Here is an 18435-nt window from a genome sequence, read left to right on the forward strand (position 1 = left end):
CTGGGATTTCCTATTCGAGCTCGTTGTGTAATTAGTGCGGCCCACTTACTCCATGTAGCATCAGTTGCATGATGTGTAGAGGAGACCCTGCCTTTGAACATCCAGCCCAGCACAGGCAACCGGGGTGCCAGGAGGAGCTGCGCTTCAGTTCCAATCACTTCTGAGGCAGCTCGAACCCCTTCATAGGCTGCCAGTATCTCTTTTTCAGTGGGAGTGTAGCTGGCCTCGGATCCTTTATATCACCGACTCCAAAAGCCAAGGAGTCGACCTCGAGTCTCCCCTGGAGCTTTCTGCCAGAGGCTCCAGGTAGGACCATTCTCCCCAGCTGCGGTATAAAGCACATTTTTCACATCTGGCCCGGCCCGAACTGGTCCAAGGGCTACTGCATGAACTATTTCTCGTTTAATTTGTTCAAAGGCTTGTTGTTGCTCAGGGCCCCATTTGAAATCATTCTTCTTCCGGGTCACGTGGTAGAGAGGGCTTACAATCAGACTGTAATTTGGGATGTGCATTCTCCAGAACCCCACAACACCTAAGAAAGCTTGTGTTTCTTTCTTGTTAGTTGGTGGAGACATTGCTGTTATCTTGTTGATCACGTCTGTGGGGATCTGGCGGCGTCCATCTTGCCATTTTATTCCCAAAAATTGAATCTCCTGTGCAGGTCCCTTGACCTTATTCCGTTTTATGGCAAAACCGGCCTTCAGCAGGATTTGGATTATCTTCCTCCCTTTCTCAAAAACTTCTTCCGCTGTATCACCCCACACGATGATGTCATCAATGTATTGCAGGTGTTCTGGAGCTTGCCCCTGTTCCAGTGCAGTCTGGATCAATCCATGGCAGATGGTAGGGCTGTGTTTCCACCCCTGGGGCAGTCGGTTCCAAGTGTACTGGACGCCCCTCCAAGTGAAAGCAAACTGTGGCCTGCATTCTGCTGCCAAAGGGATTGAGAAAAATGCATTGGCAATGTCAATTGTGGCATACCACTTGGCTGCCTTTGACTCCAGTTCATACTGAAGTTCTAACATGTCCGGTACGGCAGCACTCAATGGTGGTGTGACTTCGTTCAGGCCACGATAGTCTACTGTTAATCTCCACTCTCCATTAGACTTTTGCACTGGCCATATGGGGCTATTAAAGGGTGAGCGGGTCCTGCTGATCACTCCTTGGCTCTCCAGTCTGCGGATCAGCTTATGGATGGGAATCAAGGAGTCTCGGTTGGTGCGATATTGTCGCCGGTGCACTGTTGTGGTCGCAATTGGCACTTGTTGTTCTTCGACCTTCAGCAACCCCACAACAGAAGGATCCTCTGAGAGACCGGGTAAGGTGGACAGCTGCTTAATTTCCTCTGTCTCCAAGGCAGCGATACCAAAAGCCCATCTATACCCTTTTGGGTCTTTGAAATACCCTCTCCTGAGATAGTCTATGCCAAGGATGCATGGAGCCCCTGGACCAGTTACAATGGGGTGCTTTTGCCACTTCCTCCCAGTCAGGCTGATTTCAGCTTCCAGCATAGTTAACGCTTGGGATCCTCCTGTCACTCCAGAAATAGAAATGGGTTTCACCCCTTGATACCTTGATGGCATCAGAGTACACTGTGCACCGGTATCTACTAGAGCCTTATACTTCTGTGGGACTGATGTGCCAGGCCATCTGATCCACACAGTCCAGTAAACCCGATTATCCCTCTCCTCCACCTGGCTGGAGGCAGGGCCCCTCTAATAGTGATCACAAAATTCTCCACTTCTGTCTTGTAGAAAGGGATTAGTATTCCTTATCACAGGAGCTGGGGTAAAATCAGCTCTTTCGCTCCATCTGGGAAACTGCTCGCCAGAGACTGGAGCAGCAGCTTTCCTGGGAGGATCATCCTTGACCATTGTTCTCCTCTTCAGTTCACGCACCCGTTGCTCCAGAGCTGAAGTAGGTTTTCCATCCCACTTTCTCATGTCTTCTCCATGATCCCGCAGGTAAAACCATAGGGTGGCCCGTGGTGTGTACCTCGTATATTTTCTTTCTCGAGCAGTAGGGCGCCTTCTGTTGATAGCTGAGACATGGGTTGGTACGCGTGGAGAGCTGGATAGATCGGATAAATCGTCTCTCAATTGTTTGAACTCCTGGGACAGTTTTTCCACAGCTGAAATGATGGAAGGGGTGAGATTGTCTTCGAACTCTCGGAGTTGACGAATCAGGAAATCCACTGTTGGTGATACTCCGTCATTCCAGGTCATTGATGCCAATGTGTGGGCATATGATGATGGCGCACTCCGTGTAAGTTTCCGCCACATGGGTCGTGTACATTCGACTTCATCTGGGTCTACGGATGTGTTCCTGGAATCCGGCCTACGATAGATCATCTCTATAATGGCTGATTCCCTCAGGGACTGGATGCCTTTCTCTATCGTGGTCCAGTTGGCTGAGCGATTCATAATATCGTCTTTGTAGGGAAACCTTTCCTTCACAGCTGCCAGGAGCCGCCTCCAAAGACTGAGGGCTCGCTTCTCTCTTGCAATCGCTTTGTCAATTCCTCCTTCCTTAGCAAGTGATCCCAGCTGCTTGGCTTCCCTACCTTCTAGTTCATGACCGTCGGCCCCATTGTCCCAGCACCGGAGCAACCAGGTGACAATGTGCTCCCCTGGAAGACGGGTGAAATCTTTTCGCATATTCCGTAGTTCGGTTGAGGTCCGGGGTCGAGAAGTGACCTCTTCTTCTTCTTCCTCTTCCTCTGACCCACGTAGTAGTAACTCTTGTTCAGGTGCTGTTGCATATAGTAATGGCACTGGGTCTTCATCTTTCTTCGCTTCACGGGTTGCTCTTTGTGCCTTTCATTTGCTTTTGCTTACAGGGGCAACAGACATTGTCACAAACTGGACATTTGGTTTAGCTGCAGTGTTTGTCACTGTGGTTGGAGTGGCTGCAGTGTCTGCCACTAGGATTGGAGTGGTTGCAATGTCTATTGCTGGGGTTGGTGCAGCTGTTGTGCTTGGGAGTTGAGTAACACCAACAGCTGCATTATCTGTTGCTGTCGGGGTTTGAGTAGCTACTGTGCTTGTCACTGGGGTTGGTGTAGCTGCAGTGCTTGGAGTAGCCATATTGTCTGTTGCTGTCGGGGTTTGAATAGCTACTGTGCATGTCACTGGGGTTGGTGTAGCTGTGGTGCTTGGAGTAGCTATATTGTCTGTTGCTGTCGGGGTTTGAGTAGCTGTTGTGCTTGTCACTGGGGTTGGTGTGGCTGTGGTGCTTGGAGTAGCCACATTGTCTGTTGCTGTCGGGGTTTGAGTAGCTGTTGTGCTTGTCACTGGGGTTGGTGTAACTGCTGTATTTGAAGTTGGAGTAGTTGCGTTGTCTGTTGTGGTCAGGGTTTGAGTAGCTGTTGTGCTTGTCACTGGGGTTGATGTAGCTGCTGTACTTGGAGTAGCTGTGTTGACTGTTGTGGTCAGGGTCTGAGTAGCTGCTGTGCTTGTAGTTGGCATAGCTGCGTTGTCTGTTGCTTTGCCATCAGATCCAGAGACATTTTTTTCCCTTTGAAGGTGCTGGATAGTGTTGAGCAGGGCCCTGTAGGCATAGGCCAAGCCCCAGCACGTTGCCAAAATTTGTCCCTCTCTGGTATAACCAGGACGACAGCACACCTCGTTTAAGTGTTTTACTAGTTTTTCCGGATGTTGCACTTGTTCAGTGGTGAAGTTCCAAAGCACTGGAGGGGCCCACTGGCCTAGGTACTTGCCCATACTATCCCACACACCCTGCCACTCATAACTGTCCAGCCTCAGGGAAAATCTCCTGGTGGTCCTCCTATATCGTCGTCTAACCCTAGACCAGATTCGAACCTGATACTGCTGAATTTTTGACATTAAACAAAATAGGATGTTCCTACGACGGGATGGCCGTGGGTAAAACACACTCCGTATGTTTGCCAACATGCTGATCCCCAGCACAATCAGCAGGCAGGTTTCAAGGGTACTCAAAGGCCATCTAAAACCTTCAGAACTCTCAATTGCTGTTGCAAATAGGCTGGTGGGGGAAGGGGGGGTGAAAGAGAATGCTTCCTTCGTAAGTTTACCCCCCGAGGAGAAAAAAAAAGATATGCAATTGCTAAAATATTTCATTATATACCTCCCAATGTATAGTGGTGATGGCCACACTGGAAGCACAAACCAGACCAGTTTCATGATCAATGAGTCTATTGTATTACAAGTCATTACCATGAAGTACAGTGAAACAAGAACCTTAGCCCAGGCCCCCCAGCCGATAAACACTAAAACAGCAAATAGTGGCTGTAAGTAAGGTACAACATGCTGAAACTCTGAGATCAAGCACAACACGTCTGAGAGCCAAATAATCACCATTGTGACGAGTAGTAACAATGAATGCTTATCACAAATATGATTAAACACACTCTGGTCAGATCTGTCGTTATCTCAACCTTTCGAGCCCCACGTTGGGCGCCAAAAAGAACTGTCGTGGTTTGAGCCCAGCCGGTAACTCAGAACCACACAGCCGCTCGCTCACTCCCCCCCCCCCCCCCCCTTCCTCCCCCCGCTCCCGGAGGGATGGGGAGGAGAATGGGAAGAATGCAACTCCCACGGGTTGAGATAAGAGCAGTCCCGCAACTAAGGTATAACACAAAACCACTACTGCTACCACCAATGATAATAACGATTAGTGAAATAACAAGGGGAGAGGATACAATTGCTCACCACCCGCCGACCGATACCCAGCCCAACCCGAGCAGTGATCTGGGCCTTCCGGGTAACTCCCCCCGGTTTATATACTGGGCATGATGTGCTGTGGTATGGAATACCCCTTTGGCTAGTTTGGGTCAGGTGTCCTGTCTCTGCTTCCTCCTGGCTTCCCCTCCTCCCTGGCAAAGCATGAGACTGAGAAAGTCCTTGGTTGGAATAAACATTACTTAGCAACAACTAAAAACATCGGTGTTATCAGCGTTGTTCCCAGGCTGAAAGTTAAAAAACACAGCACTGCACCAGCTACTAAGCAGGAGAAAAATGACTGCTATAGCTGAACCCAGGACAATCACCAGCAGCTGAAGACACTGTACCAGCTGCAACAACAAAAAAGTATCCAATATAATGCTGGATCAAGTACAACAATTGCTCTTCTGTTTTCTCTTTTGAGGATGTTTGGTTTGTATTTTACTTTTATGAAGACAAAAAAGATACTTTTTGGATCTAATATCTACATTCTGGGAATGTCTGTACAAATATGCAATTCTGTCTGTACAAATATTTCTCTTCTTCTGAACTAAAAATAAAATTATTTTACATAAAAGCTTGGGAAAAATGTGAACCAAGGTGAATCATGTGCCATATTGCTCTTTGGAATATTAAGGCTAAATTCCCTGCTGGCATAAACTGACGTAGGTTTGTTGAGTTCAATGGAGTTATTCTAGTCCACACTAGCAGGGAATTATGGAGCAGCTTGGTTTTGTTACATAAAATAGACTGATGTATACTAGATAATTAGAACTACCAATTAAGCTATACATTGTGTATTATCTGATTCATGCAAATACAGGGACTGAATATACATGATCAGAGTTTAATTTTAGAATTTGTATTATAATATTCTGAAGAGACAAATAACACCTTGATTCTTTACAGTAATGGGAATGATTTTTCTTAAGCGGTGATAACATCCCCAAGAGAGGACTCCTGTATCTTTAACATTTGTGCATCTCACACACTGTAAATATCTCAAATGCTAAATAACTAAATTTAAAGTGAAAGTAATTTTCTGGTCAGTTCTCAGCAATTTCACATGCATCTATCTTGCCTTACAACCAGGAAGATAGACCTCTTCCCTGCTATGGAAGGGGATGAAAAAGGAGTCATGGAGAACAGAACTTGAGCTCGATGGATATCTCTACAGTTTATGGATAGCAAGTTAGGTTGGCATCTGTAGGAGAAGGAAGTACCATTAGAGAAACTGCTGCTCACAGCAGTCTGTTGGATCTTCATTGAGGCCCTGACAGGAAGACCAGCAGATCAAAACATCACACAGAAAACATCACACAGTATAATCTTTGATAAAATGTGTATACACTCTCTTCTCACCCTTCCATAAAACCCTTTCTAAATATTTTAAGCCACCACAGAAAGGGTTGGCTGCACAAGGAGTATCCAACAACAACATATCTGCTACAGAGTGGGCTTCCAGACCAAGCTGCACAACCATTGTTGTTGTCTGGATAGAGTATAAGCCAGCTAGAACTGATTTATTAGCAGCAATGAATATCATGTAGCTGTAGAGATGCACTATTAAGGCATCAATATTACAGTCATGCAGGTCTGCACTTCAGGCTGGAGTTGGTTTTCCAGGCTATCCAACATAGACAAAGGAGACCTACCCCCCCCACCAGGTCTTCACCTGCTGCTAAGACTCTGCTTCTGGCTTACTCTTTTCATTACATGTAGATAACCAAAAACAAATGTGAGCAATATATCTTTTGGAATAAAACTGCTCACAGACATCCACCCTGGTTCACAGCAAACATCAGCACTGAGATCAGCAGTGCAAATACTGAAAGCTGAGCATGTGTTGGCTGTCCAGATTCAGCCTGGATCACGACTTCCGTTTAGCTTTCTCTTAGGGAAAAGTGGGGAGAAATATTAACTATAATAACAGTATGACCATGTGCAAGTGAGGGAGAAATGAGCTCGCTAAACCTAGTGAGCGCTCATGGTGGGGAACAGAGCAGCCTTGAAGGAACCAGCCAGCAGATGAAGGACTGGGATCACCTACAGGTCCACACCAAGAGGCCTTAAGAAGGGTTCTGATACACAGGCAGATCACAGAGGAGATGTATTTTCTTCAGGGCCTAAAGGGGGCTGTGACATGTTTATTTTATCTCCTGATAAAATAAGCCACTGAAGATTTTTGGACTGAAAGCTAGATTAGAGAAAAGGATTCAGCTTGTAAATACATTGTGGACAGTGCAAACATTTTTCAGACTGTTATTTTAATTTCAAACAGCTGATCTGAATTCCTTTGTTTTAAAATTTCCTTTCCTCTACCCTGCATTCAAAAAAAACTACCATTAGAGGCTGAAAGCCCTTTTGGTGTCCTCACTATCATGCAAGATGCGATCAGCCTTACTTCACAGCTACACCTGGCTTGCCATCATAACTACGTATTCCAGTAAACTCTTGGAAAGCAAAGAAAAATGAGCTTTCTCTTCCTCTCCTCAGCTTTCCCGATTGTGCAGACCTGAATCCTTCAGTCTCCTGATTGATAACTGTGTCTTTCCATGGCTATTTGAGATAATCATGTGGAAAATCAGTGCAAATGATGCATGTTTAATTGGGGCACTACCAGAAATCTTGCATATCTGTCGACCTCTCTGGGAGATATCTGTATCCACTTTGAAACTCAACCAACAATTTCTGGCAGAGCCAAAGACAATTGGGCTTGTGCTAGTAAATAAGTGATATACTCAATGGCCAGAGAAAATGTGAGCCATTCAAATTGCTTTGGCTCCTTTTCTATGGCAAAGAAAATATTAAATTACATTTAGTTTCATTATTGATTGGTAAAATTCAATCTTTCTTGTGAATAAATCAGCAGATATCAAGTAACAATAACAGCCTAAATCGTCAGTTGGCATAGGCTGTCTTCATTCTGCTGCTCACTGAGAAATTGGCTCCACAAACTCTTTGTCTCCTTCTTTGCGAGTACGACCATCACTAGCACAGGACAGGACTTTACACTTCCTCGGTTTTAAACTTTGAGCCAGAGTCCATGGGGAGAGAAAACAGAAAGCTCCAGAGAAAAACCTACTGAGCATTGCATTCTGCTCCGTTTGGAGAAAACTTAGTAGCTATTTGCAAATTAATTAACTTAGGGTTAGCTCTAGGGTGAGCTCTTTAAAACCACCATATTGTTTCACATACAAGCAAAATATCAGTCAAACAAAGCGAATATTATATAATCTGATCTTGAATAACATTGTGCTGTGGTCTTGAACTGTCAACTGTTTCAGCAAAAAGACACAATGATACCTTTTGTGCTACAAAAGCTCTCAGAAGCTACACCAACAAGACGTTTGCTATGTCCCCACCTGAGTCTCTTTCATCATTGAGACATTCGTGTGCCTATTAAAAATACATTTCTGTTTCTAGACTACTTGTGGCAATAGGTAAAGACATTTATGGCTAGGAGGATCTGCTTGTTTGCTGAGCCTATCAGAACACTTTCGTGTCAACAGAGAAAATATATGTGCACAGCTCTAATGGGGATCCTTCTATTGTAGTACTTTGTCTTTTCGAGAGCATTTTGCCCTCCATGCCCTGTGAGCATTTTTTACAGTCAAAATCAACATGCCTGAGTTCTTGTTTCCAACTTCCAGTAATGTTTATTATTGTTTGTCAGCAACTCAGCTCTACTGGAAAAACCTCCTTCGGTGAATAATGAAGTCATTCCCACAGTGACTGCTGGGTTCCAAAATTTTCTGTACTCTACCTACGGCTATTTAGCTGTACATGAGAAGTGCAGAAAATCTTACTTTTCATGGCCCATAAATAAACACCCAATCCAACACTTCAGCACATTTCTAATTGTAATGCAGCGTGTAATGTTTCAGTGCACAATACAGATGTTTTCATTCAGATGTTTGAGTTATTATATGAAGAGGAGACAATGATGGTTAAGTATGTGTTTGCATTATAGTCACGGCGTGAAATCATGATGTTCAACTTTCCTGATCATTTTCTTCACAGAAAAAATAAAATTCTGTTCAGCCATGATTCTTTCCCACATGGAACAAGTTGCAGAAAAGTCAAAGATATCCATTTATAGTCTACTTACTTATAGCAAAATAAAGGGTAAAAGCTCTGTTTAAACACTGGACTCTCTCTGTCCTCTTTCCCTGTTGTTCATCATATACCATCTCTTTGTTGAAATGAGCCCAGGAGGTACTAGGATATAAGCAAGAGCAGGGTTTTCCTGTGGGATTTTTATCATCTCTGGTAACAGCCCAATCAGCCATTTCCCTTGCTCCGTCCCCACTGGAGGTATAAGAGGCGACTGTCCTCAATGGAGCACCAAAATGTTCTCTCTCTAACACTGGGGTACTGACTCTACTTCTTTGATACTGGTTCTCATTACCTTTTCTCTGCCTTCAGTCCTCTCTTCCTTTCTCCCCCATCCTTTCTGCCCACCAACATCAGTAGTCTTTTTGTAAAGTTAAAAAGTACCCAACTAAACCTTCTGCTGCCATTTCCTTTTCTATCCCAGAGCTATCTCCCTTTATATCTGCCTAAGTTCAATAAATTATTACTTGATGAGAGTAACTCATTTGTTCACTTATAAAAAGGCCTGACTTCACAAACAGATATTTTTATGAGTTCTATTTGTGTAGGGACAAATAACTATTTTGGTTATGTGAACAAGCCACATGGATACACATAGGCAATAAATATCTGGGCAACTCCAGACCACAACTTGAAACCATTTTAACTTTAGAAAAATCAAACCTTAAATGGCAAAAAAGTTTCATATTGCTAGGTTGGCAGGGTTAGGTTTGTCTCTTCAAGAAGACTTGTTTGACACCATTTGTGATGTACAAATGCAGATGAAATAACAGGAAAAAAAAGAGGTTTGACACTTTTTACCAGTGGTTTACAAGGTACTGAAATGAAAACCATAATCAGAAATGGTCCAAAGCCATCACTACAGCAATTCATACAATTAAATGAAGTAAACTTTTAACCTTCTTGTTACACCTTTCTTTTCTTAAAGTACAGAATTAATGTGAGACTCCAAGTCAAGACTAAAGGAGAGAAATCAGTGACATGGAACAGAACAGTTTGATTTTAATTCTAGCAAACCCTAAAATACTAAAATGTAGTGACATTACAGTTACTAAATGAAAGTATTTCAGAAGAAAATATAAGGCCAAAGGATTCAAACATGTAGACTTGAATGAAAATTTTTACTTTCAGATGAGTGCTGTTGATGAGAAAGTGATCAAAACCTCTGATTTCAAAACTAATCACATTTCGGATCCCATGTAATTTGATATCTCATTGATAAAATAATTTCACTGCAACGATTAATTGGGCCTAATTTGCATACGTGTACTTATACATGGTTTAAAATACAAATCTTAGAGAAACTCTTGGAAAAGAAGTTGCAGCGGTTAAATGACATGACTTAAGATTGCAGTTGAATGAGCTCACAAACAAACAATTTTTTTAAATTTAGTTTATTTGTCAAACAACTAATTATGGAAATTTATTTCAGTCTATTGTTCATCCCAAGCCACGTTTCTCACACCTCTGTACCATGCGTTGCTACAGTTGGATGATTGATTATCTGATAATAAAAATCTCCATTGAAGACTTTAACTCAATCCTTTCTTCCTCCTTCAAGTGGACTCCAACAGCACTTTTGGATAGTGTTCCAAACACTAAGGAAAAGAAGCAAAATTCAATGAGTTTATTACCCATCTCAAAATCAACCTGCAACTTGTTTAAAGCAGTCTTCTGAATAGGCTTCTTCTCTGAGTCATTGCCTGCAAAAAACTGTATATAGGTAACATTCATTACAGGGGAACTTTTCAATCAGCAATGGATATGGCTGAATGCTAAGCATAAATAGAGTGACATTAACCCTTTTCTTCGTATGGTTCAGTAATCAAGTTTGAATTGTCTTAATTTTTTCTCCTTTCACTAGTGGTCAGAAATAAATAGCTTTTGTGAACAAATGATGTGATGCGAGGTTTTTATACCTTAAAGTTTCACTTCATGTTGACACTTTTTATTTAGTGCTGTCAGCTAAATTTCATTACAGTCCCTTGTCACCTAACATTAATGACAGAAGAAAGAAGAACAAGAAGTATGTCATTAGAGGCAATTCTTGTTTTTTCAAGAATAGCCTAATTCATATGTGAACATTTTTTGGGAGCACAAAACTAGCACAAATGAGGGGAAAATGATGCAGTAAAGGATATATTAAGAATTTGAAGACTGGTATATAAGCATACTTATGCAGTATGGGATTATTTCTCTGGGTACCAGTACATATTTATATCTTGCTTTCCCCTCTTCCACACTTTTGCTCTGATTGCCTGTAAACTTTGAAGATAATATTCAAAACAAGCTCCTACAAATAATTGCATTTTATCATGCTTCACAAACTTCATGCTATACGCTGCATTTTTTTTTTCATATTTAGTAAAAGCGACTGTAAACTATTTGTATTATTAATACAATGCAGTATTGTATTAATAATTGTATTAATAAGCACTGATATCGAAGTGAGGTACAATAGGTACCTAAATTCTAAATTAGCACTTTCAATAAGGTAATCAAGTCCATTTATAACACTGAGGTTCCAAAGTAAAAATGGAACAGACTTACAGTAATTAAGCATTTGGTTTAATGCATTAAATCATGTTTTGGAATTTACCTTATTTACTTTAAGGATTGAAAGTGAGTTTTCAAAAATAAGAAGATTAATAATCAAGATAAGATCACAAAAGGGAAAGGAAAACTGGGAAACATCGGTATTGTTTTAGAAGAGATGCTAAATTGAATTTCTGAAGGCAATGGTAAAACCATACATAATTTCAAACTAGATCAGACAAAACTCTTCGGAATATGTTGACCATCTCTATAGTCTTCTGAAAATTTCCCTGCATTACAGGTACAGACTAGTAAGATAGCCAAGAAGGTCATTTCCACCACTAACTTCTAGGCAACCAGGCAACATCTTGCTGTGAAGCAAACCACTGGAGAGAAATAAGTAGTTTTATACTTAATATTAATACATCTAACAAGGACATATTTGTGGTCAGGTTTCAAAATGGCTTAATTATAGGTCTTTTTATTTAAACATGCAAATTGCTGGTGAGTTAAGCGTATATTGCAGAGTACGAATTCCTCACAACCAACAACTAATAATAACAATTAAAAAAAAAAAAAAAAAAAAACCAAAAAAAAAAAAAACCAAAAAAAAACCTGGAGAAAAGCAGCCAAACCATCTGACAAAGCCTAGGGCACATGGGCACATGTAACCCCATCACTACAAATGACTGCAGAGCTTACAAAACGAGCCAGATGCTGCTTCTGGAAGGATTTCATCTGTAATACCCGAACCGCATGACAGCCTATCACAACTCATGCTTGGCCTAAAGGTGTGCATCACTGGTGGAACAGGCAAATAATGAGAGTGAACAGGAGCAAAGCCTTAATCCTAACTAAGGAGGGTTTTTTGCTGTGGCTTGTTGTATGGCATTTTGGGGTTTTTAATTTGAAAATTGCATTTGTTTTACCTGCAGACACTAGCACAGATGGTGCTCCTATAATATGCTGTTATAATAGACTGATTTGTTTGCAGTATTGCATTCATGTCCAAATTCATGTCCAAATATATTGGGTCTTCTATAGTGTTGCTCAGGATTGGGTCAAATGTAGATAAGATGTGTGTCCTTGGTGTATAACAAATTTGTCCATAGACCCTCTGGCAGGCGCAGCATCTGTGTTCTCAGCTCCCTTCCCCAGCTAGGCATGTGGCTGGATAATAAAATAATTGCGGAATGAATAGACTTTCTGAAAGGGTTCAAAATATACATGGGAAGCTGCATCTCACAGACATGGATACTAATAAGGGTTACACAATCCATTAATTCTGGCTTCATTTTCCTTTCTTGATTTTTCTGCAAAAAGACTGCTAAGTAAGGCTGGAGGTTGAGAAAGACCAGAACCTTCCCCCTGGTACTGTGGTTTTAAGCAAAGAGATTTAATAGTATCAACTGAGTTTACTTCCATGTTGCTTCTTTTTGATTAGTTTGAAGTTACTTTTATGAAAGCCTTTCCTTGCTGAACAGTCATGGCTGTGTCTACATTCAGCTTAACCTTTCCACAACTTACACCACATTTTTCAACCTGCATTAAATGATACTTAGGAGGATTATTTGCATCTTGTTAAATTATTTTGCTGGTTTATGACGGCAGATTTCTCTAATCAGAAAAAAATCATTGTGATTCCTAAAGGTAAACAAAAATGGCCCCTCGTTGTGACACTTAGGAAAGCTACTTCAACACAAAATTGATTATTAATACACCAGCATAAGTTCATCACCATTAGGAATATGCTTAAATACACATTTGTGTTGCCTCTTAATATGTTGAAGCAAGTCATAAGAAAGATTTAAGGCAAGAAACTTGCAGATCACAGCCAGAAGACAGCAGAAGAAACTATCATCCAGTGAAAGTTTGATCTATGCTGGATGCTTCAGCACAATTCTTACATGTACATACTTTCTTTTTAGTCTTCTCCTTTTTTTCTTTTTTCTTTTGCTTTTTATTTTATTTTTGATAGCCAAGAGAGCTCTAAGTCCTTGTTAATAATAAGTTCTTGATGAAGATTCAATCTTCCAACTGCTATTACTTCATCAGTTCACAGCAGCACATATATGCTCAGGTCTCACAAGCATTCCCATGAGAGATCTCCAACTTGCAGATAGACAACACAAGTGATTCTTTCAAAAGGAGCATTTCTGTCCTAACTTTGCTGATCAGGAATATGGGAGGGAAAAAAAGGGTCAGTGGGAGCCTCGGTCCTCTTACAATGATAGTTTAATCCATCTAGGCAACTCATATGAGTTAGAGAAGGTATAAATTTCCCGTTATAAATTGCATTCCACTAGATTTTTTCACTTGCTTATATTCCAGAATAGATAATGCCTAAAATGACTGGTCCTATTCCCTCTGAATCAGTCACCGAATAAAAGTTAAACTTAATGTAGAGTGGGTATACCACTATGGTGATACTATCTTTGGATAAGGAAATAACCTAATAACAAACAAGAGTGCAATGTTAAAACAATGGGAAAATGAAAGCCTTAATCAGCTGGAATCCATGTCCTGTGGCAATTGCTAAATGCTCTGTCTCTTGATTACTGCCCTTCTTAGGTAGATCTCAAGACACTCAAGGGTCTCTGGAGTCAGTGCGACGCTGGTTCTGCCACCTCTCCATTCCTAACCATTATCATCCTCATTGTGGCCAGGAAAGGAATAGGACTGTCTTGTCAGAACTGGAGCCAGCAACGTGCACTCAACTTTGGAGGTACCAGCAGGAGTTAGTTGCCCTGTTGTTCAAAACCCAGAAGCCCAGCCCTTACATGTGAGTGCCTTTATACAGTCCTGACAGTGCAATTGCACAAACAGATCCTCCTGCAGACCAATCCTGCTTCATTCACAAATGTCCAGAGGCTGGGAGGCCTCAGCAGGCTGTGTGTGAGCATCATAGCCAGGCACACCACAAGCCCGCAGTGTGCTTTCTTGTTCCTCTTTTAGGGATCAGTTAGGACAACTACTGTGCATACTGATGAAACTTTTCTTAGTGGTTTCCACACCATTCACATTCTTTCTGTCATCAGATAGAAGATACCATATAATGACCATCTTTGTAAACATGGTATTTGCTGAAGAGATTGCCTTCTACAGCACATAGCCAATGTGGCCAAAATAACTTTAAAAAGTAGAGTTAGTGAGTGGCAATGGCATATTAATGAAAAAGTTTTACAGTTTGTCTATGACCCCATTAGTAACAAAGTCAAAAAGGCCAAAAAATTTGTAATGCCTGTGATGCAGCTCCTCCTAGACTCCCCACCCTTGTTATGTGCAATGCAAATCACTTCCTGGTAAATCACTTCCTGGTATACATAAAATCACAACATAATTCTGGTTTGGAAGGACTTCTGAATGGAGATTTCGATGTGTTTCTCATTTTGTTAGCTTTGTAGAAGATACTACATCCTTTATTGCCAGCAGCAGTACTATTAGTAGTACTATTGATGAACATTAATGTCAAGCTAACTGCATAGCTAATAATCAGGTATTCTTAACTTCTGGCTTGAGAGCATTGTGTTGCTTGTGAGACATTACTCATAGATACAGAAGATTAGAGAGTTAAACAAAAATTGCTATAGAGCATAAAGATGACACATAGAATATGCAACTGCTCCTCTTTCCTGTGAAAAAGCAAAGGATAGGGATCACTGCGTTCATGTGTATCTTCTATTCTATAGATTGTCTGCAAATAAAGACCTCAGTGTATGTGAAAAGAAGGGACGAAATCATGTAAACATGGATTTGAAAAGCAATTATAGGCAGAGGAATTAGGACAATAGATATGCCCTGACTTTGTCTCACCTGTTCTACTGAAATACAACACCCATAATGGATGCACACGTTAGCGGAGTTGTTTGTTATTCACTCTTTTGATGTACTGCCTGATGTATCTTTGTCATGATTCATTATTCCTAACAGCTATATCAAGTGTTGCAATTACTGCAAAATACAGATTTAAGCCTATAATATTTCTAGATTGGAGAGAGAAAAATAATATATTAAGTTCTTGTGATATCTTTATGTATAAGTTTGAGAATCATTAAATAGCTGTCACTCTTCCTTCCTCCTCAGCATCAATTACTCCACTCTGGTTTTACTTACTCCACTCTCTATAATGAGTCCCTAGAGCATGTTTCATTGCAGGAGAATGAACACATTCTTCACTTGCGGTCAGTGGGATGTGGTTAATTTGAAATCACTTAAACTATTATATCTGTCAAGCGTGGTTATTTTATTTTCAATTCACGTCAGTGTTTTAGTATGCATGTGGGTTACTGGGTTAAACTGGCAAATTAATTTCCAAGCATTCTGTTGTAATGCTCTTCATCACTGCTTTACATGTAGCTCTTGTTGAAAGTTAATGTTACCATTAAAAATTACTTCAGAGAAACCTACATATAATATAAACACTCATATGATAAACACTCACCACTGAATGAAAACTGGCAAGATCAGTGGACTTTCAGCTTTTCTCATGAAGACACAGAATAGTTGGTTTTTTTATTGTTTCATCTTCACTTGTTTTGGAAATGAAATTTACATCATTACATGAATTTGCGACAAAACAAAGTTCAGTAACTAGAGTGTCTTTTACATATTTAGTTTTTTTCTGATATGTTTATATATCGCATTGTTCAAAAAAGCTGCAGGCTTCAATTCAGTGTGAGCAGATTCACAATTCACATTGTATAAAACTGTTTGGGTTTTTTCTTTTTAATATATTGTGGCTTGAAATTTATAAATAGTCAGAATTTGAAGATGCTGAAATACTGACTTACACAGCTACTAATAACAGAGTGCTCATCCAGAGAAATAGAGGAACCGCCAATGGGCTTTTTATTACAGCAATATTGTACATATTACGTGAATAAATTACATTGTTGCATTATGCAGCTGCTGCATCATCAGTTTAGAGAGTAGACTGCGATCCTAAGTATTCGGGGATGCAAGCTCATTATCTCTAAACCCACTTTGGTTACAGCCACAATGCGATCCAAGCTAAACTGCTTTCCTATAACGTATTGAATAAACCTATGTGTAATCAGGCACATAGCTCAGAGACAGACTGATGAGTTTAGGTGTCTAATCAAATTTACAAAAAAAAGTCTGTTTAACTGAATCAGGCAGAATCTTTCACTTGGAAAGGTTATTAGTAAAACTGTATTACCCATAAAAATACAAACCTACTTATGTTGTGAAACATTATTGATTTGAAAGATGCTAGTAGAAAAATATGCATTTATATAATGACAATTCTCACTGTAAAAGAAAAAGAAAAAACTAAATTAAAAAAAAAAACAAACCTGTTTTCCTCTATCTTATTATGACGATGACAACTGCTAATGTTTGAATGTTGCCAAGGCACTTCTTAAAACTCAGTTGTTTTTATTCTCTGCACGTTGTTCTCTCGTCCCACCAAATAAAACACAAATCTTAACACTCTCCACAGCTGCAAATGTTTGCCTAGAACTTGTAGATTCACATTTACATATTTTATATATTGATGCAAATATCTTTGGCTAGGCATATAATATGTTGTCAGTTCTGTTCATTTTGTTGAACCTGTTCCTTTTCATTGCTACTTTTTACTTTGCTGAAACTGTCTTTATTTTTGTTGTTATTGTTATTCCACTCTTCTGAAAGCACATACATCCCTTGCAATACCCAGCTGGCTCACTGTGCTCATCACCTCAAAGGAAACCCTGCGCCTGAAGAAATCAGTCAAGGTTTTACAGCTAGCTTCAAGCTGGACAATGTTTTACTACTGGGCTCTTGCCAGATGAGGCTGTTTGCTTGTTGTATGACATTTCTGCAGAACTTGTCATAAGTGGTTTCTTTAAGAGGTTCCTAAAAGCTATCGTAATCATGGAGATAATAGCAGTTAAGGTGAGGATAAACATGTAGAGCTGTATCTTTTTACTTATATACAATAAAACTAGGTGTGAGAAAAATCTCACACTTTCAGTCTAAACTGTTATAGAATAGAGAGGGCCATCATTCAAATCCCAAAGTTGGAAGCTGCTGTTTTGAATATTTTCAAGAGATTCTAGACAAATGAAGGTCTAAGCCTAATGTGGAGTGATGTATATATGATAATGCATATATTAGTCAGGGCACTGGAAGAGCACCCAGGACTCACTAGTCTTCTATCCACGGAAGACGTGGCCCAGCATTGACAAAAACTGAATCAGAAAATAAAAGGAAAAGCTTTGAGGCTGCGTTTCCCCTGCACCTGGACATGTTGCTAGCATAATGTAAGAAACATCCATGTTAGACTTGAAAGAGGGAAGGGAGCAATGAAAGTGTTGATTCAGCCATCAACCATGTGTCACTCCCTCTCTTCCATTAAAAGCAGAAATACATTTTTCCTCATAAATTTTTAAAGTTATGGTTTTCCCACATAGATATCTAAACACTCTGCAACATTTAGACTTCCCTAAACTTCAGGCTAAGATACAATGATTCCTGCACCTTCTATGCCATTCCAGAAGCACTGTCAGCTGTAGCCCATAGCTAGTCAGCAATCATGCATCCTGCTGAAGCTGAGAAGTTATACATGAATCCTAAATAATACTACAGCATAAAGTGAAGATACCCTATGTTAATAATATCAGATTACATGATTTGTTCCTGTTGTTAGCCCTTTTTGGTCCATATGTCTGAAAGTGAAGAACACAAATTTGAATACAGTCTGTACCTATAATTGACTCTTTGCTTTTTGTGACTTACAAAAATCATATAATATTGTTTCCATTATCCACATACAACAAAAAAAAAGAGCTTTATGACTGTCAAAGAATACTTTTGTGTTAAAATGTGCTCAACCACATGTTCCTGGAGAGAGAATAAGAGGGGTGAGAAATGCAAATTCGTTAATGCAGTTGGCAGTATTCATGCATCTCTGTGAAGATACATATACCTGAAAAGAATGAAAATTGCCCTACATTTACAGGTAAGACTGCCAAGGACCATCACTGATCTACTTCCAAACCTAAATTTACTTCAAGTGATAAAGTAAAGATCTTCTCAGTTTTCTCTCACAATATCCCTAATATTTTTATGAAAATAA

The 18435-nt window shown here is 40.3% G+C and overlaps 1 long non-coding RNA gene across 1 annotated transcript in view; it reads right to left on the bottom strand.

Moving 5' to 3' along the window:
• Nucleotides 1-10275: 10275 nt before the first annotated feature.
• Nucleotides 10276-18435, bottom strand: part of LOC115611558 — a 33390-nt gene continuing 25230 nt past the window's right edge. Inside the window, exon 3 of the long non-coding RNA XR_003992618.1 lies at nucleotides 10276-10417. This is a non-coding gene — a long non-coding RNA (uncharacterized LOC115611558). The remainder of the gene's footprint in view (nucleotides 10418-18435) is intronic.

This window comes from Strigops habroptila, chromosome 8, assembly GCF_004027225.2.
Source record: "Strigops habroptila isolate Jane chromosome 8, bStrHab1.2.pri, whole genome shotgun sequence".
In the NCBI taxonomy this organism is placed as follows: domain Eukaryota; kingdom Metazoa; phylum Chordata; class Aves; order Psittaciformes; family Psittacidae; genus Strigops; species Strigops habroptila.